Source organism: Gorilla gorilla, chromosome 23, assembly GCF_029281585.2.
Source record: "Gorilla gorilla gorilla isolate KB3781 chromosome 23, NHGRI_mGorGor1-v2.1_pri, whole genome shotgun sequence".
In the NCBI taxonomy this organism is placed as follows: Eukaryota; Metazoa; Chordata; class Mammalia; order Primates; family Hominidae; genus Gorilla; species Gorilla gorilla.
In genome coordinates, this window is record NC_086018.1 from 9,079,027 (window position 1) to 9,104,188 (window position 25,162).

Consider the following 25,162-nt stretch of genomic DNA (forward strand, 5'->3'; position numbering starts at 1 on the left):
GGAATGGAATGGAATGGAATGGAATGGAATGGAGTGGAATGGAATCACCCTAGTGTAATGGAATGCAATGGAGTGGAATGGAATGGAATCAACCCGAGTGAAATGGAAAAGAATGGAATGGAATTGAATGGAACGGAATGGATTCAAATCAACACGTGTGGAATGGAATTCAATGGAATGAAATGGAATGGAATGGAATAGAATAGAATCAATTCGAGTGGATTGGAATGGAATGGAATGGAATTGAATGGAATGGAAAGGAATGGAATGAAATGGAATAAACCCTTGAAGAATGGAATGGAATGGAATGGGAGCAACCCATCTGGAAGGGAATGGAATGGAATGGAATGGAATGGAATGGAATGGAATGGAATGGAATCAATCCGACAGGAATGCAATAGAATGGAATGGAAAGGAATGGAATGGAAGGGAATGGAATGGAATGTGTTGGAATGCAATGGCATGGAATGGACTGGAATGGAATGGAGAGAAAAAAACACGAATGGAATGGAAAGGAATGCAATGGAATGGAATGGAATGGAATGGAATGGAATGGAATGGAATGGAATGGAATGGAAAGGAATGGAATGGAATGGAATGGAAAGGAATGGAATGGAATGGAAGAAACATGAGTGGAATGGAATGGCATGTAATCAACCCGAGTGGAATGTAATGGAATGGAATTGAATACAATGGAATGGAATGGAATAAATTGGAATAGAATGGAATCAACACTAGTAGAATGGAGTGGAATAAATGGAATGGAAAGGAATGGACTGGAATGCAAAGTAATGGAGCAGAATCAACGCGTGTTGAGTTGAATAGAATGTAATGGAATGGAAGGGAATGGAATCAATGGAACGGGTTGGAATATAATGTAATGTAATGGAATGGAATGGAATTAGATGGAGTGGAATAGAACGGAATTGAATCAACCCGAGCAGAACGGAATGGAATGGAACGTAACGGAATGGAACGGAATGGAATAGAATGGAATTGACTCCACCCAAGGAGAATGGAATGGAATGGAATGCAATGGAATGGAATGGAATGGAATCTACTCGAGTAAAACGGAATGGAATGGAATGAAATGGAATCGAAAGGAATGGAAACGAATCCACCCGAGAAGAACAGAATGGAATGGAATGGAATGGAATGAAATGGAATGGAATGGAACAGAACGGAATGGAATGGAATAGAACGGAAATGAATCAACCCGAGTGGAATGGAATGGAATGGAATGGAATGGAATGCAGTGGAATGGAATGGAATGGAATGGAATGGAATGGAATGGAATGGAATGGAATGGAATGGAATGGAATGGAATGGAATCAACCTGAGATGAACGGAATGGAATGGAATGGAATGGAATGGAATGGAATGGAATGGAATGGAATGGAATGGAATCGAATGGAATCTTCCCGAGCAGAGCGGAATGGAGTGTGACGGAATGGAATGGAATGGAATGGAGTGGAATGGAGTGGAATGGAATAGAACGGAATTGAATCAATCCGAGTAGAACGGAACGGAATGCAACGGAACAGAACGGAATGGACCGGAATGGAACTGAATAGAATGGAAGTGAATCAACACGAGTGGAATGGAATGGAATGGAATGGAATGGAATGGAATGGAATGGAGTGAAATGGAATGGAATGGAATGGAATGGAATGGAATGGAATGGAATGGAATGGAATGGAATGGAATGGAATGGAACGGAATTGAATGGAATGGAATGGAATTAAATGGAGTGGAACAGAACGGAATTGAATCAACCCGAGTACAACGGAACGGAATGGAACGGAACGGAACGGACCGGAATGGATTAGAATGGAATTGAATCCACCCGAGGAGAATGGAATGGAATGTTATGGAATGGAATGGAATGGAATGAAATGGAAGGGAATGGAATGGAATGAATCGAATCTACCCGAGTAGAACGGAATGGAATGGAATGGAATGGAACGGAATAGAATGGAATGGAATGGAATGGAATGGAATGGAATGGAATGGAATGGAATGGAATGGAATGGGATGGAATCCACCCGAGAAGAACGGAATGGAATGGAACGGAACGGAATGGAGTGGAATAGAACGGAATTGAATCAACCCGAGTAGAGCGGAGCGGAAAGGAACGAAACGGAACGGAACTGCATGGAATAGAATGGAATTGAATCCAACCGAGTGGAATGGAATGGAATGGAATGGAATGGAATGGAACACAATGGAACGAAATGGAATGGAATACACCTGTGAAGAACGGAATGGAATGGAACGCAATGGAATGGAATGGAATGGAATGGAACGGAAATTAATGGAATGGAATGGAATGGAATGGAATGGAATGGAATGGAATGGAATGGAATGGAATCTACACGAGTACAAAGGAATGGAATGGAATGGAGTGGAATGGAATGGAACGGAATGGAATGGAATCCACAAGAGAAGAATGGAATGGAATGGAAGGCAATGGAATGGAATTGAATGGAATGGAATCTACACGAGTACAAACGAATGGAATGGAATGGAGTGGAATGGAATGGAACGGAATGGAATTGAATCCACAAGAGAAGAATGGAATGGAATGGAAGGCAATGGAGTGGAATGGAATGCAGTGGAGTGGAATGGAATTTAATCTACCCGAGAAGAACGGAATGAAATGGAATGGAATGGAATGGAATCGAATGGAACGAAATGGAATGGAATCGGATAGAATCAACCGGTGAGGAATGGAATGGAATGGAATGTAATGGAATGGAATAGAATGGAATGGAATGGAAGGGAAGGCAATGGATTCAACCCGAGTGTAATGGAATGGAATGGAATGGAATGGAATGGAATGGAATGGAGTGGAATGGAATCACCCTAGTGTAATGGAATGGAATGGAGTGGAATGGAATGGAATGGAATGGAATCAACCCGAGTGAAATGGAAAAGAATGGAATGGAATTGAATGGAACGGAATGGAATCAAATCAACACGTGTGGAATGGAATTCAATGGAATGAAATGGAATGGAATGGAATAGAATAGAATCAATTCGAGTGGATTGGAATGGAATGGAATGGAATTGAATGGAATGGAAAGGAATGGAATGAAATGGAATAAACCCTTGAAGAATGGAATGGAATGGAATGGGAGCAACCCATCTGGAATGGAATGGAAGGGAATGGAATGGAATGGAATGGAATGGAATTGAATGGAATCAATCCGACAGGAATGCAATAGAATGGAATGGAAAGGAATGGAATGGAAGGGAATGGAATGGAATGTGTTGGAATGCAATGGCATGGAACGGAATGGAATGGAATGGAGAGAAATCAACACGAATGGAATGGAAAGGAATGCAATGGAATGGAATGGAATGGAATGGAAAGGAATAAACTTGAGAGGAATGGAATGGAATGGAAGAAACATGAGTGGAATGGAATGGCATGTAATCAACCCGAGTGGAATGTAATGGAATGGAATTGAATACAATGGAATGGAATGGAATAAATTGGAATAGAATGGGATCAACACTAGTGGAATGGAATGGAATAAATGGAATGGAAAGGAATGGACTGGAATGCAAAGTAATGGAGCAGAATCAACGCGTGTTGAGTGGAATAGAATGTAATGGAATGGAAGGGAATGGAATCAATGGAACGGGTTGGAATATAATGTAATGGAATGGAAAGGAATGGAATTAGATGGAGTGGAATAGGACGGAATTGAATCAACCCGAGCAGAAAGGAATGGAATGGAACGTAATGGAATGCAACGGAATGGAATAGAATGGAATTGAATCCACCCAAGGAGAATGGAATGGAATGGAATGGAATGGAATCTACTCGAGTAGATCGGAATGGAATGGAATGAAATGGAATCGAAAGGAATGGAAAGGAATCCACCCGAGAAGAACAGAATGGAATGGAATGAAATGGAATGAAATGGAATGCAATGGAACGGAACGGAATGGAATGGAATAGAATGGAATTGAATCAACCCGAGTGGAATGGAATGGAAAGGAATGGAATGGAATGGAATGGAATGGAGTGGAATGGAATGGAATAGAATGGAATGGAATGGAATGGAATGGAGTGGAATGGAGTGGAATGGAATAGAACGGAATTGAATCAATCCGAGTAGAATGGAACGGAATGCAACGGAACAGAAAGGAATGGACCGCAATGGAATTGAATAGATTGGAACTGAATCAACCCGAGTGAAATGAATGGAATGGAATGGAATGGAATGGAATGGAATGGAATGGAATGGAATGGAAAGGAATGGAATGGAATGGAATGGAACGGAATGGAATGGAATGGAATGGAATGGAATGGAATGGAATGGAAAGGAATAGAACGGAATTGAATCAATCCGAGTGGAACTGAACGGAATGGAACGCAGTGGAACGGAACGGAATAGAATGGTATTGAGTAGAACGGAGCTGAATAAACCCGAGTGAAATGGAATGGAATGGAATGGAATGGAATGGAATAGAATGGAATGGTATGGAATGGAATGGAATGGAATAGAATGGAATGGAATGGACTGGAATGGAATGGAATGGAATGGAATGGAATGGCATTGAATCAATCCGAGTAGAACGGAACGGAATGGAATGGAATAGAACGGAATTGAATCAATCCGAGTGGAATGGAATGGAATGGAATGGAATGGAAAGGAATGGATTGGAATCGAATGGAATACTCCTGAGAAGAAAGGAATGGAATGGAACAGAATGGAACGGAATGAAATGGAAAGGAATGGAATGGAAAGGAATGGAATGGAAACGAATGGAATGGAATGGAAAGGAATACACACGGGAAGAAAGGAATGCAATGGAATGGAACGGAATGGAGTGGAGTGGAATGGAATGGAATGCAATGGAATGGAATGGAAAGGAATGGAATGGAATTTAATGGAATGGATTTGAATCTACCCGAGTAGAAGGGAATGGCATGGAATGGAATGGAATGGAATGGAATGGAATGGAATGGAATGGAATGGAATGGAACGGAATTTAATGGAATGGAATGGAATGGAATGGAATTAAATGGAGTGGAACAGAACGGAATTGAATCAACCCGAGTAGAACGGAACGGAATGGAACGGAACGGAAAGGACCGGAATGGATTAGAATGGAATTGAATCGACCCGAGGAGAATGGAATGGAATGCTATGGAATGGAATGGAATGGAATGGAATGGAATGAAATGGAATGGAATGGAATGGAATGAAATGGAAGGGAATGGAATGGAATGAATCGACTCTACCCGAGTAGAACGGAATGGAATGGAATGGAACGGAATGGAATGGAATGGAATGGAATGGAATGGAATGGAATGGAATGGAAAGGAATGGAATGGAATGGAATGGAATCCACCCGAGAAGAACGGAATGGAATGGAACGGAACGGAATGGAATGGAATGGAATGGAATGGAGTGGAATAGAACGGAATTGAATCAACCCGAGTAGAGCGGAGCGGAATGGAACGAAACGGAACGGAACTGCATGGAATAGAATGGAATTGAATCCAACCGAGTGGAATGGAATGGAATGGAATGGAATGGAAGGGAACACAATGGAATGAAATGGAATGGAATACACCTGTGAAGAACGGAATGGAATGGAACGCAATGGAATGGAATGGAATGGAATGGAATGGAAATTAATGGAATGGAATGGAATGGAATGGAATGGATTGGAATGGAATGGAATGGAATGGAATGGAATGGAATGCAATCTACACGAGTACAAAGGAATGGAATGGAATGGAGTGGAATGGAATGGAACGGAATGGAATGGAATCCACAAGAGAAGAATGGAATGGAATGGAAGGCAATGGAGTGGAATGGAATGCAGTGGAGTGGAATGGAATTTAATCTACCCGAGAAGAACGGAATGAAATGGAATGGAATGGAATGGAATCGAATGGAACGAAATGGAATGGAATCGGATAGAATCAACCGGTGAGGAATGGAATGGAATGGAATGGAATGGAATAGAATGGAATGGAATGGAAGGGAAGGCAATGGATTCAACCCGAGTGTGATGGAATGGAATGGAATGGAATGGAATGGAATGGAATGGAATGGAATGGAATGGAGTGGAATGGAATCACCCTAGTGTAATGGAATGGAATGGAGTGGAATGGAATGGAATGGAATGGAATCAACCCGAGTGAAATGGAAAAGAATGGAATGGAATTGAATGGAACGGAATGGAATCAAATCAACACGTGTGGAATGGAATTCAATGGAATGAAATGGAATGGAATGGAATAGAATAGAGTCAATTCGAGTGGATTGGAATGGAATGGAATGGAATTGAATGGAATGGAAAGGAATGGAATGGAATCTACCCGAGTGGCACGGAATGGAATAGAAAGGAATGGAATGGTATGGAATGCAACGGAACGGAATGGAATGGAATCCACCCGAGAAGAACGGAATGGAATGGAATGGAATGGAATGAAATGAAATGGAATGGAATGGAATCCACCCGAGAAGAACGGAATGGAATGGAATTGAAAGGAACGGAATGGAACGGAACCTAATGGAATGGAATGGATAGGAATGGAATCCACCCGAGAAGAACGGAAAGTAGTGCAATGGAATGGAATGGAATGGAATGGAGTGGAGTGGAATAGTACGGAATTGAATCAACCCGAGTAGAACGGAATGGAATGGAACGGAACGGAACGGAATTGAATGGAATAGAATGGAATTCAATCCACCCGACGAGAGTGGAATGAAATGGAATGGAATGGAATGGATTCGAATGAACTGAATCTACACGAGTAGAACGGAATGGAATGGAATGGAATGGAATCGAATGGAAAAGAACGGAATGGAATGGTATGAAATGGAGTGGAATCCACCCTATAAGAACGGAATGGAATGGAACGGAACGGAATGGAATGGAATGGAAAGGAGTGGAATGCAATGGAATGGAGTGGAATAGAACGGAATTGAATCTACCTGAGAAGAGCGGAACAGAATGGAACGGAACGGGACGGAACGGAATGGAATAGAATGGAATTGAATCCACCCATGGAGAATGGAATGCAATGGAATGGAAAGGAATGGAATGGAAACTACCCGAGTAGAACGGAATGGAATGGAATGGAACGGAATGGAATGGAATGGAATGGAATGAAATGGAATCTACCTGAATAGAACGGAATGGAAAGGAATGGAATGGAATGAAATGGAATGGAAAGGAATGGAATGGAATGGAATGGATTTGAAACTACCCGAGTAGAATGGAATGGAATGGAATGGAATGGAATGGAATGGAATCTGCCCGAGTAGAACGGAATGGAAAGGAATGGAATGGAAAGGAATGGTATGGAAAGGAAAGGAATAGAATGGAATGGAATGGAAAGGAAAGGAATAGAATGGAATGGAATGGAATGGAATGGAATGGAATGGAATGGAATTGAATGGAATCGAATGGAATGGAATCCAACCGAGAAGAACGGAATGGAATGGAACGGAACAGAATGGAATGGAATGGAATGGAATGGAATGGAATGGAGTGGAATAGAACGGAAATGCATCAAACCGAGTAGAACGGAACAGAATGGAAAGAAACTGAACGGAACGGAATGGAAGAGAATGGAACTGAATCCAACCGAGTTGAATGGAATATAATGGAATGGAGTGGAATGGAATGGAATGGAAAGTAATGAAATGGAATGGAATCCACCTGTGAAGAACGGAATGGAATGAAACGGAATGGAATGGAATGGAATGGAACGGAATGGAAGGGAATGGAATTGAATGGAATTAAATTGAATGGAACGGTATGGAAAGGAATGGAATGGAATGGAATCGAATGGAATGGAACGGAATGCAATGGAAGGTAATGGAAAGGAAAGGAATGGAATGGAAAGGAATGGAATGGAATGGAATGGAATGGAATGGAATGGAATGGAATGGAACGGAATTGAATGGAATGGAATTGAATCTTCCCTAGTAGAACGGAATGGAATGAAATGGAATGGAATGGAAAGGAAAGGAGTAGAATGGAATGGAATGGAATGGAAAGGAAAGGAGTAGAATGGAATGGAATGGAATGGAAAGGAATGGAATGGAATGGAATGGAATGGAAAGGAATGGAATGGAATGGAATGGAATGGAATGGAATGGAATGGAATGGAATGGAATCCACCCGAGGAGAAAGGAATGGAACGGAACGGAATGGAATGGAATGCAATGGAATGGAACGGAATGGAACGGAATGGAATGGAATGGAATCCTCCAAAGAAGGACGAAATGGAACTCAATGCAATGAAATGGAATGGAATGGATTGGAATGGAATGGAATGGAATGGAATGGAATGGAATGGAATGGAATGGAATGGAATGGAATGAATTGAATCTACCTGAGTAGAGTGGAATGGAAAGGAATGGAATGGAATCCACCCGAGAAGAACGGAATGTAAAGGAACAGAATGGAATGGAATGGAATGGAATGGAATATAATGGAATGGAAAGGAATGAAATGAATTGAATCTAACTGAGTAGAACGGAATGTAATGGAATGGAATGAAACGGAATGGAATGGATTCGAATGGAATGGAATTCACCGGAGAAGAACGGAATGTAATGGAATGGAACGGAATGGAATGGAACGCAATGAGATGAAATGCAGTGGAATAGAATGGAATTTAATCAACCCGAGTAGAACGGAACGGAATGGAACGAAACGGAACAGAATGGAATGGATTGGAATGAATTGGAATGGAATCCACCCGAGAAGAACGGAATGGAATGGAATTGAGTGGAATGGAATGGAATGGAATGGAACGGAATGGAATGTAGTCTACCTCAGTAGAACGGAATAAAATGGAATGGAATGGAATGGAATGGAATGGAATGGAATGGAATGGAATGGAATGCAGTGGAAAGGAAAAGAATGGATTGGAATGGATTGGAATCCTCCCGAGAAGAACGCAATGGAATGGAAAAGAATGGAATGGAATGGAATGGAATGGAATGCAGTGGAAAGGAAAAGAATGTATTGGAATGGAATGGAATCCTCCCGAGAAGAACGCAATGGAATGGAAAAGAATGGAATGGAATGGAGTGGAATAGTACGGAATTGAATCAACCCGAGTAGAACGGAATGGAATGGAACGGAATGGAACGGAACGGAATGGAATAGAATGGAATTGAATCCACACAAGGAGAATGGAATGGAATGGAATGGAATGGAATGGAATAGAATGGAATGGAATGGAATAGAATGGAATGGAATGGAATGGAATGGAATAGAATGGAATGGAATGGAATGGAATGGAATGGAATGGAATGGAATGGAATGGAATGGAATGGAATCTACCCGTGTAGAACGGAATGGAATGGAATGGAAGGGAAAGGAAAGGAATCCACCCGAGAAGAACTGAAAGGAGTGCAACGGAATTGAATGGAGTGGAATGGAATGGAATGCAATCTACCGGTGTAGAACGGAATGGAATGCAATGGAAAGGAATGGATTGCAACGGAACGGAATGGAACGGAACGGAATGGACCGGAATGGAATAGAATGGAACTGAATCCACCAGAAGAGAATGGAATGGAATGCAATGGACCAGAATGAAATGGAATGGAATGCAATGGAATGGAATGGAATGCAATGGTATGGAATGGAATGGAATGGAATGGAATCTACCCGAGTAGAAAGGAATGGAATGGAATGGAATGGAACAGAATGAAATGGAATGGAATGGAATGGAATGGAGTGGAACAGAATGGAATGGAATGGAATTGAATGGAATCCAAACAAGAAGAATGGAATGGAATGGAATGGACTGGAATCTACCTGAGTAGAACGGAAAGTAATGTAATGTAATGGAATGGAATGGAACGGAATGGAATGGAATTTAATGGATTGGAATAGAAGGGAATCCACAAGAGAAGAATGGAATGGAATGGAACGGAAGGGAATGGAATGGAATGGAATGGAATGGATTGGAATGGAATGGAACGGAATGGAATGGAATCCACAAGAGAAGAATGGAATGGAATGGAAGGCAATGGAGTGGAATGGAATGGAGTGGAGTGGAATGGAATTTAATCTACCCGAGAAGAAAGGAATGAAATGGAATGGAATGGAATGGAAACGAATGGAACGAAATGGAATGGAATCGGATAGAATCAACCGGTGAGGAATGGAATGGAATGGAATGGAATGGAAGAGAATGGAATGGAATGGAAGGGAAGGCAATGGAATCAACCCGAGTGTAATGGAATGGAATGGAATGGAATGGAATGGAATGGAATGGAATGGAATGGAGTGGAATGGAATCACCCTAGTGTAATGGAATGCAATGGAGTGGAATGGAATGGAATCAACCCGAGTGAAATGGAAAAGAATGGAATGGAATTGAATGGAACGGAATGGATTCAAATCAACACGTGTGGAATGGAATTCAATGGAATGAAATGGAATGGAATGGAATAGAATAGAATCAATTCGAGTGGATTGGAATGGAATGGAATGGAATTGAATGGAATGGAAAGGAATGGAATGAAATGGAATAAACCCTTGAAGAATGGAATGGAATGGAATGGGAGCAACCCATCTGGAAGGGAATGGAATGGAATGGAATGGAATGGAATGGAATGGAATCAATCCGACAGGAATGCAATAGAATGGAATGGAAAGGAATGGAATGGAAGGGAATGGAATGGAATGTGTTGGAATGCAATGGCATGGAATGGACTGGAATGGAATGGAGAGAAAAAAACACGAATGGAAAGGAAAGGAATGCAATGGAATGGAATGGAATGGAATGGAATGGAATGGAATGGAATGGAATGGAATGGAAAGGAATGGAATGGAATGGAATGGAAAGGAATGGAATGGAATGGAAGAAACATGAGTGGAATGGAATGGCATGTAATCAACCCGAGTGGAATGTAATGGAATGGAATTGAATACAATGGAATGGAATGGAATAAATTGGAATAGAATGGAATCAACACTAGTAGAATGGAATGGAATAAATGGAATGGAAAGGAATGGACTGGAATGCAAAGTAATGGAGCAGAATCAACGCGTGTTGAGTGGAATAGAATGTAATGGAATGGAAGGGAATGGAATCAATGGAACGGGTTGGAATATAATGTAATGTAATGGAATGGAATGGAATTAGATGGAGTGGAATAGAACGGAATTGAATCAACCCGAGCAGAACGGAATGGAATGGAACGTAACGGAATGGAACGGAATGGAATAGAATGGAATTGACTCCACCCAAGGAGAATGGAATGGAATGGAATGCAATGGAATGGAATGGAATGGAATCTACTCGAGTAAAACGGAATGGAATGGAATGAAATGGAATCGAAAGGAATGGAAACGAATCCACCCGAGAAGAACAGAATGGAATGGAATGGAATGGAATGAAATGGAATGGAATGGAACAGAACGGAATGGAATGGAATAGAACGGAAATGAATCAACCCGAGTGGAATGGAATGGAATGGAATGGAATGGAATGCAGTGGAATGGAATGGAATGGAATGGAATGGAATGGAATGGAATGGAATGGAATCAACCTGAGATGAACGGAATGGAATGGAATGGAATGGAATGGAATGGAATGGAATGGAATGGAATCGAATGGAATCTACCCGAGCAGAGCGGAATGGAGTGTGACGGAATGGAATGGAATGGAATGGAGTGGAATGGAGTGGAATGGAATAGAACGGAATTGAATCAATCCGAGTAGAACGGAACGGAATGCAACGGAACAGAACGGAATGGACCGGAATGGAACTGAATAGAATGGAAGTGAATCAACACGAGTGGAATGGAATGGAATGGAATGGAATGGAATGGAATGGAATGGAGTGAAATGGAATGGAATGGAATGGAATGGAATGGAATGGAATGGAATGGAACGGAATGGAATGGAATGGAATGGAATGGAATGGAACGGAATTGAATGGAATGGAATAGAATTAAATGGAGTGGAACAGAACGGAATTGAATCAACCCGAGTACAACGGAACGGAATGGAACGGAACGGAACGGACCGGAATGGATTAGAATGGAATTGAATCCACCCGAGGAGAATGGAATGGAATGTTATGGAATGGAATGGAATGGAATGAAATGGAAGGGAATGGAATGGAATGAATCGAATCTACCCGAGTAGAACGGAATGGAATGGAATGGAATGGAACGGAATAGAATGGAATGGAATGGAATGGAATGGAATGGAATGGAATGGAATGGAATGGGATGGAATCCACCCGAGAAGAACGGAATGGAATGGAACGGAACGGAATGGAGTGGAATAGAACGGAATTGAATCAACCCGAGTAGAGCGGAGCGGAATGGAACGAAACGGAACGGAACTGCATGGAATAGAATGGAATTGAATCCAACCGAGTGGAATGGAATGGAATGGAATGGAATGGAATGGAACACAATGGAACGAAATGGAATGGAATACACCTGTGAAGAACGGAATGGAATGGAACGCAATGGAATGGAATGGAATGGAATGGAACGGAAATTAATGGAATGGAATGGAATGGAATGGAATGGAATGGAATGGAATGGAATGGAATGGAATCTACACGAGTACAAAGGAATGGAATGGAATGGAGTGGAATGGAATGGAACGGAATGGAATGGAATCCACAAGAGAAGAATGGAATGGAATGGAAGGCAATGGAATGGAATTGAATGGAATGGAATCTACACGAGTACAAAGGAATGGAATGGAATGGAGTGGAATGGAATGGAACGGAATGGAATTGAATCCACAAGAGAAGAATGGAATGGAATGGAAGGCAATGGAGTGGAATGGAATGCAGTGGAGTGGAATGGAATTTAATCTACCCGAGAAGAACGGAATGAAATGGAATGGAATGGAATGGAATCGAATGGAACGAAATGGAATGGAATCGGATAGAATCAACCGGTGAGGAATGGAATGGAATGGAATGGAATGGAATAGAATGGAATGGAATGGAAGGGAAGGCAATGGATTCAACCCGAGTGTAATGGAATGGAATGGAATGGAATGGAATGGAATGGAATGGAGTGGAATGGAATCACCCTAGTGTAATGGAATGGAATGGAATGGAATGGAATGGAATGGAATGGAATCAACCCGAGTGAAATGGAAAAGAATGGAATGGAATTGAATGGAACGGAATGGAATCAAATCAACACGTGTGGAATGGAATTCAATGGAATGAAATGGAATGGAATGGAATAGAATAGAATCAATTCGAGTGGATTGGAATGGAATGGAATGGAATTGAATGGAATGGAAAGGAATGGAATGAAATGGAATAAACCCTTGAAGAATGGAATGGAATGGAATGGGAGCAACCCATCTGGAATGGAATGGAAGGGAATGGAATGGAATGGAATGGAATGGAATTGAATGGAATCAATCCGACAGGAATGCAATAGAATGGAATGGAAAGGAATGGAATGGAAGGGAATGGAATGGAATGTGTTGGAATGCAATGGCATGGAACGGAATGGAATGGAATGGAGAGAAATCAACACGAATGGAATGGAAAGGAATGCAATTTAATGGAATGGAATGGAATGGAAAGGAATAAACTTGAGAGGAATGGAATGGAATGGAAGAAACATGAGTGGAATGGAATGGCATGTAATCAACCCGAGTGGAATGTAATGGAATGGAATTGAATACAATGGAATGGAATGGAATAAATTGGAATAGAATGGGATCAACACTAGTGGAATGGAATGGAATAAATGGAATGGAAAGGAATGGACTGGAATGCAAAGTAATGGAGCAGAATCAACGCGTGTTGAGTGGAATAGAATGTAATGGAATGGAAGGGAATGGAATCAATGGAACGGGTTGGAATATAATGTAATGGAATGGAAAGGAATGGAATTAGATGGAGTGGAATAGAACGGAATTGAATCAACCCGAGCAGAAAGGAATGGCATGGAACGTAATGGAATGCAACGGAATGGAATAGAATGGAATTGAATCCACCCAAGGAGAATGGAATGGAATGGAATGGAATGGAATCTACTCGAGTAGATCGGAATGGAATGGAATGAAATGGAATCGAAAGGAATGGAAAGGAATCCACCCGAGAAGAACAGAATGGAATGGAATGAAATGGAATGAAATGGAATGCAATGGAACGGAACGGAATGGAATGGAATAGAATGGAATTGAATCAACCCGAGTGGAATGGAATGGAAAGGAATGGAATGGAATGGAATGGAATGGAGTGGAATGGAATGGAATAGAATGGAATGGAATGGAATGGAGTGGAATGGAGTGGAATGGAATAGAACGGAATTGAATCAATCCGAGTAGAATGGAACGGAATGCAACGGAACAGAAAGGAATGGACCGCAATGGAATTGAATAGATTGGAACTGAATCAACCCGAGTGAAATGAATGGAATGGAATGGAATGGAATGGAATGGAATGGAATGGAATGGAAAGGAATGGAATGGAATGGAATGGAACGGAATGGAATGGAATGGAATGGAATGGAATGGAATGGAATGGAAAGGAATAGATCGGAATTGAATCAATCCGAGTGGAACTGAACGGAATGGAACGCAGTGGAACGGAACGGAATAGAATGGAATTGAGTAGAACCGAGCTGAATAAACCCGAGTGAAATGGAATGGAATGGAATGGAATGGAATGGAATAGAATGGAATGGTATGGAATGGAATGGAATGGAATAGAATGGAATGGAATGGACTGTAATGGAATGGAATGGAATGGAATAGAATGGCATTGAATCAATCCGAGTAGAACGGAACGGAATGGAATGGAATAGAACGGAATTGAATCAATCCGAGTGGAATGGAATGGAATGGAATGGAATGGAAAGGAATGGATTGGAATCGAATGGAATACTCCTGAGAAGAAAGGAATGGAATGGAACAGAATGGAACGGAATGAAATGGAAAGGAATGGAATGGAAAGGAATGGAATGGAAACGAATGGAATGGAATGGAAAGGAATACACACGGGAAGAAAGGAATGCAATGGAATGGAACGGAATGGAGTGGAGTGGAATGGAATGGAATGCAATGGAATGGAATGGAAAGGAATGGAATGGAATTTAATGGAATGGATTTGAATCTACCCGAGTAGAAGGGAATGGCATGGAATGGAATGGAATGGAATGGAATGGAATGGAATGGAATGGAATGGAATGGAACGGAATTTAATGGAATGGAATGGAATTAAATGGAGTGGAACAGAACGGAATTGAATCAACCCGAGTAGAACGGAACGGAATGGAACGGAACGGAAAGGACCGGAATGGATTAGAATGGAATTGAATCCACCCGAGGAGAATGGAATGGAATGCTATGGAATGGAATGGAATGGAATGGAATGGAATGAAATGGAATGGAATGGAATGGAATGAAATGGAAGGGAATGGAATGGAATGAATCGACTCTACCCGAGTAGAACGGAATGGAATGGAATGGAACGGAATGGAATGGAATGGAATGGAATGGAATGGAATGGAATGGAATGGAAAGGAATGGAATGGAATGGAATGGAATCCACCCGAGAAGAACGGAATGGAATGGAATGGAACGGAATGGAATGGAATGGAATGGAATGGAATGGAATGGAGTGGAATAGAACGGAATTGAATCAACCCGAGTAGAGCGGAGCGGAATGGAACGAAACGGAACGGAACTGCATGGAATAGAATGGAATTGAATCCAACCGAGTGGAATGGAATGGAATGGAATGGAATGGAAGGGAACACAATGGAATGAAATGGAATGGAATACACCTGTGAAGAACGGAATGGAATGGAACGCAATGGAATGGAATGGAATGGAATGGAATGGAAATTAATGGAATGGAATGGAATGGAATGGAATGGATTGGAATGGAATGGAATGGAATGGAATGGAATGGAATGGAATGCAATCTACACGAGTACAAAGGAATGGAATGGAATGGAGTGGAATGGAATGGAACGGAATGGAATGGAATCCACAAGAGAAGAATGGAATGGAATGGAAGGCAATGGAGTGGAATGGAATGCAGTGGAGTGGAATGGAATTTAATCTACCCGAGAAGAACGGAATGAAATGGAATGGAATGGAATGGAATCGAATGGAACGAAATGGAATGGAATCGGATAGAATCAACCGGTGAGGAATGGAATGGAATGGAATGGAATGGAATAGAATGGAATGGAATGGAAGGGAAGGCAATGGATTCAACCCGAGTGTGATGGAATGGAATGGAATGGAATGGAATGGAATGGAATGGAATGGAATGGAATGGAGTGGAATGGAATCACCCTAGTGTAATGGAATGGAATGGAGTGGAATGGAATCGAATGGAATGGAATCAACCCGAGTGAAATGGAAAAGAATGGAATGGAATTGAATGGAACGGAATGGAATCAAATCAACACGTGTGGAATGGAATTCAATGGAATGAAATGGAATGGAATGGAATAGAATAGAGTCAATTCGAGTGGATTGGAATGGAATGGAATGGAATTGAATGGAATGGAAAGGAATGGAATGAAATGGAATAAACCCTTGAAGAATGGAATGGAATGGAATGGGAGCAACCCATCTGGAATGGAATGGAATGGAATGGAATGGAATGGAATGGAATGGAATGGAATGGAATGGAATGGAATGGAATTGAATGGAATCAATCCGACAGGAATGCAATAGAATGGAATGGAAAGGAATGGAATGGAAGGGAATGGAATGGAATGTTATGGAATGGAATGGAATGGAATGTTATGGAATGAAATGGAATGGAATGGAATGGAATCTACCCGAGTGGCACGGAATGGAATAGAAAGGAATGGAATGGTATGGAATGCAACGGAACGGAATGGAATGGAATCCACCCGAGAAGAACGGAATGGAATGGAATGGAATGGAATGAAATGAAATGGAATGGAATGGAATCCACCCGAGAAGAACGGAATGGAATGGAATTGAAAGGAACGGAATGGAACGGAACCTAATGGAATGGAATGGATAGGAATGGAATCCACCCGAGAAGAACGGAAAGGAGTGCAATGGAATGGAATGGAATGGAATGGAGTGGAGTGGAATAGTACGGAATTGAATCAACCCGAGTAGAACGGAATGGAATGGAACGGAACGGAACGGAATTGAATGGAATAGAATGGAATTCAATCCACCCGACGAGAGTGGAATGAAATGGAATGGAATGGAATGGATTCGAATGAACTGAATCTACACGAGTAGAACGGAATGGAATGGAATGGAATGGAATCGAATGGAAAAGAACGGAATGGAATGGTATGAAATGGAGTGGAATCCACCCTATAAGAACGGAATGGAATGGAACGGAACGGAATGGAATGGAATGGAAAGGAGTGGAATGCAATGGAATGGAGTGGAATAGAACGGAATTGAATCTACCTGAGAAGAGCGGAACAGAATGGAACGGAACGGGACGGAACGGAATGGAATAGAATGGAATTGAATCCACCCATGGAGAATGGAATGCAATGGAATGGAAAGGAATGGAATGGAAACTACCCGAGTAGAACGGAATGGAATGGAATGGAACGGAATGGAATGGAATGGAATGGAATGAAATGGAATCTACCTGAATAGAACGGAATGGAAAGGAATGGAATGGAATGAAATGGAATGGAAAGGAATGGAATGGAATGGAATGGATTTGAAACTACCCGAGTAGAATGGAATGGAATGGAATGGAATGGAATGGAATGGAATCTGCCCGAGTAGAACGGAATGGAAAGGAATGGAATGGAATGGAATGGTATGGAAAGGAAAGGAATAGAATGGAATGGAATGGAAAGGAAAGGAATAGAATGGAATGGAATGGAATGGAATGGAATGGAATGGAATGGAATTGAATGGAATCGAATGGAATGGAATCCAACCGAGAAGAACGGAATGGAATGGAACGGAACAGAATGGAATGGAATGGAATGGAATGGAATGGAATGGAGTGGAATAGAACGGAAATGCATCAAACCGAGTAGAACGGAACAGAATGGAAAGAAACTGAACGGAACGGAATGGAAGAGAATGGAACTGAATCCAACCGAGTTGAATGGAATATAATGGAATGGAGTGGAATGGAATGGAATGGAAAGTAATGAAATGGAATGGAATCCACCTGTGAAGAACGGAATGGAATGAAACGGAATGGAATGGAATGGAATGGAACGGAATGGAAGGGAATGGAATTGAATGGAATTAAATTGAATGGAACGGTATGGAAAGGAATGGAATGGAATGGAATCGAATGGAATGGAACGGAATGCAATGGAATGTAACGGAAAGGAAAGGAATGGAATGGAAAGGAATGGAATGGAATGGAATGGAATGGAATGGAATGGAATGGAATGGAATGGAACGGAATTGAATGGAATGGAATTGAATCTTCCCTAGTAGAACGGAATGGAATGAAATGGAATGGAATGGAAAGGAAAGGAGTAGAATGGAATGGAATGGAATGGAAAGGAAAGGAGTAGAATGGAATGGAATGGAATGGAAAGGAATGGAATGGAATGGAATGGAATGGAATGGAAAGGAATGGAATGGAATGGAATGGAATGGAATGGAATGGAATGGAATGGAATGGAATGGAATGGAATCCACCCGAGGAGAAAGGAATGGAACGGAACGGAATGGAATGGAATGCAATGGAATGGAACGGAATGGAACGGAATGGAATGGAATGGAATCCTCCAAAGAAGGACGAAATGGAACTCAATGCAATGAAATGGAATGGAATGGATTGGAATGGAATGGAATGGAATGGAATGGAATGGAATGGAATGGAATGGAATGGAATGAATTGAATCTACCTGAGTAGAGTGGAATGGAAAGGAATGGAATGGAATCCACCCGAGAAGAACGGAATGTAATGGAACAGAATGGAATGGAATGGAATGGAATGGAATATAATGGAATGGAAAGGAATGAAATGAATTGAATCTAACTGAGTAGAACGGAATGTAATGGAATGGAATGAAACGGAATGGAATGGATTCGAATGGAATGGAATTCACCGGAGAAGAACGGAATGTAATGGAATGGAACGGAATGGAATGGAACGCAATGAGATGAAATGCAGTGGAATAGAATGGAATTTAATCAACCCGAGTAGAACGGAACGGAATGGAACGAAACGGAACAGAATGGAATGGATTGGAATGAATTGGAATGGAATCCACCCGAGAAGAACGGAATGGAATGGAATTGAGTGGAATGGAATGGAATGGAATGGAACGGAATGGAATGTAGTCTACCTCAGTAGAACGGAATAAAATGGAATGGAATGGAATGGAATGGAATGGAATGGAATGGAATGGAATGGAATGCAGTGGAAAGGAAAAGAATGGATTGGAATGGATTGGAATCCTCCCGAGAAGAACGCAATGGAATGGAAAAGAATGGAATGGAATGGAATGGAATGGAATGCAGTGGAAAGGAAAAGAATGTATTGGAATGGAATGGAATCCTCCCGAGAAGAACGCAATGGAATGGAAAAGAATGGAATGGAATGGAGTGGAATAGTACGGAATTGAATCAACCCGAGTAGAACGGAATGGAATGGAACGGAATGGAACGGAACGGAATGGAATAGAATGGAATTGAATCCACACAAGGAGAATGGAATGGAATGGAATGGAATGGAATAGAATGGAATGGAATGGAATGGAATGGAATAGAATGGAATGGAATGGAATAGAATGGAATGGAATGGAATGGAATGGAATGGAATGGAATGGAATGGAATGGAATGGAATGGAATGGAATCTACCCGTGTAGAACGGAATGGAATGGAATGGAAGGGAAAGGAAAGGAATCCACCCGAGAAGAACTGAAAGGAGTGCAACGGAATTGAATGGAGTGGAATGGAATGGAATGCAATCTACCGGTGTAGAACGGAATGGAATGCAATGGAAAGGAATGGAATGCAACGGAACGGAATGGAACGGAACGGAATGGACCGGAATGGAATAGAATGGAACTGAATCCACCAGAAGAGAATGGAATGGAATGCAATGGACCAGAATGAAACGGAATGGAATGCAATGGAATGGAATGGAATGCAATGGTATGGAACGGAATGGAATGGAATGGAATCTACCCGAGTAGAAAGGAATGGAATGGAATGGAATGGAACAGAATGAAATGGAATGGAATGGAATGGAATGGAGTGGAACAGAATGGAATGGAATGGAATGGAATGGAATCCAAACAAGAAGAATGGAATGGAATGGAATGGACTGGAATCTACCTGAGTAGAACGGAAAGTAATGTAATGTAATGGAATGGAATGGAACGGAATGGAATGGAATTTAATGGATTGGAATAGAAGGGAATCCACAAGAGAAGAATGGAATGGAATGGAACGGAAGCGAATGGAATGGAATGGAATGGAATGGATTGGAATGGAATGGAACGGAATGGAATGGAATCCACAAGAGAAGAATGGAATGGAATGGAAGGCAATGGAGTGGAATGGAATGGAGTGGAGTGGAATGGAATTTAATCTACCCGAGAAGAAAGGAATGAAATGGAATGGAATGGAATGGAAACGAATGGAACGAAATGGAATGGAATCGGATAGAATCAACCGGTGAGGAATGGAATGGAATGGAATAGAATGGAATGGAATGGAAGGGAAGGCAATGGAATCAACCCGAGTGTAATGGAATGGAATGGAATGGAATGGAATGGAATGGAATGGAATGGAATGGAATGGAATGGAGTGGAATGGAATCACCCTAGTGTAATGGAATGCAATGGAGTGGAATGGAATGGAATCAACCCGAGTGAAATGGAAAAGAATGGAATGGAATTGAATGGAACGGAATGAATTCAAATCAACACGTGTGGAATGGAATTCAATGGAATGAAATGGAATGGAATGGAATAGAATAGAATCAATTCGAGTGGATTGGAATGGAATGGAATGGAATTGAATGGAATGGAAAGGAATGGAATGAAATGGAATAAACCCTTGAAGAATGGAATGGAATGGAATGGGAGCAACCCATCTGGAAGGGAATGGAATGGAATGGAATGGAATGGAATGGAATGGAATCAATCCGACAGGAATGCAATAGAATGGAATGGAAAGGAATGGAATGGAAGGGAATGGAATGGAATGTGTTGGAATGCAATGGCATGGAATGGACTGGAATGGAATGGAGAGAAAAAAACACGAATGGAATGGAAAGGAATGCAATGGAATGGAATGGAATGGAATGGAATGGAATGGAATGGAATGGAATGGAATGGAATGGAAAGGAATGGAATGGAATGGAATGGAAAGGAATGGAATGGAATGGAAGAAACATGAGTGGAATGGAATGGCATGTAATCAACCCGAGTGGAATGTAATGGAATGGAATTGAATACAATGGAATGGAATGGAATAAATTGGAATAGAATGGAATCAACACTAGTAGAATGGAATGGAATAAATGGAATGGAAAGGAATGGACTGGAATGCAACGTAATGGAGCAGAATCAACGCGTGTTGAGTGGAATAGAATGTAATGGAATGGAAGGGAATGGAATCAATGGAACGGGTTGGAATATAATGTAATGTAATGGAATGGAATGGAATTAGATGGAGTGGAATAGAACGGAATTGAATCAACCCGAGCAGAACGGAATGGAATGGAACGTAACGGAATGGAACGGAATGGAATAGAATGGAATTGACTCCACCCAAGGAGAATGGAATGGAATGGAATGCAGTGGAATGGAATGGAATGGAATCTACTCGAGTAAAACGGAATGGAATGGAATGAAATGGAATCGAAAGGAATGGAAACGAATCCACCCGAGAAGAACAGAATGGAATGGAATGGAATGGAATGAAATGGAATGGAATGGAACAGAACGGAATGGAATGGAATAGAACGGAAATGAATCAACCCGAGTGGAATGGAATGGAATGGAATGGAATGGAATGCAGTGGAATGGAATGGAATGGAATGGAATGGAATGGAATGGAATGGAATGGAATGGAATCAACCTGAGATGAACGGAATGGAATGGAATGGAATGGAATGGAATGGAATGGAATGGAATGGAATGGAATGGAATGGAATCGAATGGAATCTACCCGAGCAGAGCGGAATGGAGTGTGACGGAATGGAATGGAATGGAATGGAGTGGAATGGAGTGGAATGGAATAGAACGGAATTGAATCAATCCGAGTAGAACGGAACGGAATGCAACGGAACAGAACGGAATGGACCGGAATGGAACTGAATAGAATGGAAGTGAATCAACACGAGTGGAATGGAATGGAATGGAATGGAATGGAATGGAATGGAATGGAGTGAAATGGAATGGAATGGAATGGAATGGAATGGAATGGAATGGAATGGAATGGAATGGAATGGAATGGAATGGAATGTAATGGAATGGAATGGAATGGAATGGAATGGAATGGAATGGAACGGAATTGAATGGAATGGAATGGAATTAAATGGAGTGGAACAGAACGGAATTGAATCAACCCGAGTACAACGGAACGGAATGGAACGGAACGGAACGGACCGGAATGGATTAGAATGGAATTGAATCCACCCGAGGAGAATGGAATGGAATGTTATGGAATGGAATGGAATGGAATGAAATGGAAGGGAATGGAATGGAATGAATCGAATCTACCCGAGTAGAACGGAATGGAATGGAATGGAATGGAACGGAATAGAATGGAATGGAATGGAATGGAATGGAATGGAATGGAATGGAATGGAATGGAATGGAATGGAATGGGATGGAATCCACCCGAGAAGAACGGAATGGAATGGAACGGAACGGAATGGAGTGGAATAGAACGGAATTGAATCAACCCGAGTAGAGCGGAGCGGAATGGAACGAAACGGAACGGAACTGCATGGAATAGAATGGAATTGAATCCAACCGAGTGGAATGGAATGGAATGGAATGGAATGGAATGGAACACAATGGAACGAAATGGAATGGAATACACCTGTGAAGAACGGAATGGAATGGAACGCAATGGAATGGAATGGAATGGAATGGAACGGAAATTAATGGAATGGAATGGAATGGAATGGAATGGAATGGAATGGAATCTACACGAGTACAAAGGAATGGAATGGAATGGAGTGGAATGGAATGGAACGGAATGGAATGCAATCCACAAGAGAAGAATGGAATGGAATGGAAGGCAATGGAATGGAATTGAATGGAATGGAATCTACACGAGTACAAAGGAATGGAATGGAATGGAGTGGAATGGAATGGAACGGAATGGAATTGAATCCACAAGAGAAGAATGGAATGGAATGGAAGGCAATGGAGTGGAATGGAATGCAGTGGAGTGGAATGGAATTTAATCTACCCGAGAAGAACGGAATGAAATGGAATGGAATGGAATGGAATCGAATGGAACGAAATGGAATGGAATCGGATAGAATCAACCGGTGAGGAATGGAATGGAATGGAATGGAATGGAATAGAATGGAATGGAATGGAAGGGAAGGCAATGGATTCAACCCGAGTGTAATGGAATGGAATGGAATGGAATGGAATGGAATGGAATGGAGTGGAATGGAATCACCCTAGTGTAATGGAATGGAATGGAATGGAATGGAATGGAATGGAATGGAATCAACCCGAGTGAAATGGAAAAGAATGGAATGGAATTGAATGGAACGGAATGGAATCAAATCAACACGTGTGGAATGGAATTCAATGGAATGAAATGGAATGGAATGGAATAGAATAGAATCAATTCGAGTGGATTGGAATGGAATGGAATGGAATTGAATGGAATGGAAAGGAATGGAATGAAATGGAATAAACCCTTGAAGAATGGAATGGAATGGAATGGGAGCAACCCATCTGGAATGGAATGGAAGGGAATGGAATGGAATGGAATGGAATGGAATTGAATGGAATCAATCCGACAGGAATGCAATAGAATGGAATGGAAAGGAATGGAATGGAAGGGAATGGAATGGAATGTGTTGGAATGCAATGGCATGGAACGGAATGGAATGGAATGGAGAGAAATCAACACGAATGGAATGGAAAGGAATGCAATTTAATGGAATGGAATGGAATGGAAAGGAATAAACTTGAGAGGAATGGAATGGAATGGAAGAAACATGAGTGGAATGGAATGGCATGTAATCAACCCGAGTGGAATGTAATGGAATGGAATTGAATACAATGGAATGGAATGGAATAAATTGGAATAGAATGGGATCAACACTAGTGGAATGGAATGGAATAAATGGAATGGAAAGGAATGGACTGGAATGCAAAGTAATGGAGCAGAATCAACGCGTGTTGAGTGGAATAGAATGTAATGGAATGGAAGGGAATGGAATCAATGGAACGGGTTGGAATATAATGTAATGGAATGGAAAGGAATGGAATTAGATGGAGTGGAATAGAACGGAATTGAATCAACCCGAGCAGAAAGGAATGGCATGGAACGTAATGGAATGCAACGGAATGGAATAGAATGGAATTGAATCCACCCAAGGAGAATGGAATGGAATGGAATGGAATGGAATCTACTCGAGTAGATCGGAATGGAATGGAATGAAATGGAATCGAAAGGAATGGAAAGGAATCCACCCGAGAAGAACAGAATGGAATGGAATGAAATGGAATGAAATGGAATGCAATGGAACGGAACGGAATGGAATGGAATAGAATGGAATTGAATCAACCCGAGTGGAATGGAATGGAAAGGAATGGAATGGAATGGAATGGAATGGAGTGGAATGGAATGGAATAGAATGGAATGGAATGGAATGGAGTGGAATGGAGTGGAATGGAATAGAACGGAATTGAATCAATCCGAGTAGAATGGAACGGAATGCAACGGAACAGAAAGGAATGGACCGCAATGGAATTGAATAGATTGGAACTGAATCAACCCGAGTGAAATGAATGGAATGGAATGGAATGGAATGGAATGGAATGGAATGGAATGGAAAGGAATGGAATGGAATGGAATGGAACGGAATGGAATGGAATGGAATGGAATGGAATGGAATGGAATGGAAAGGAATAGATCGGAATTGAATCAATCCGAGTGGAACTGAACGGAATGGAACGCAGTGGAACGGAACGGAATAGAATGGAATTGAGTAGAACGGAGCT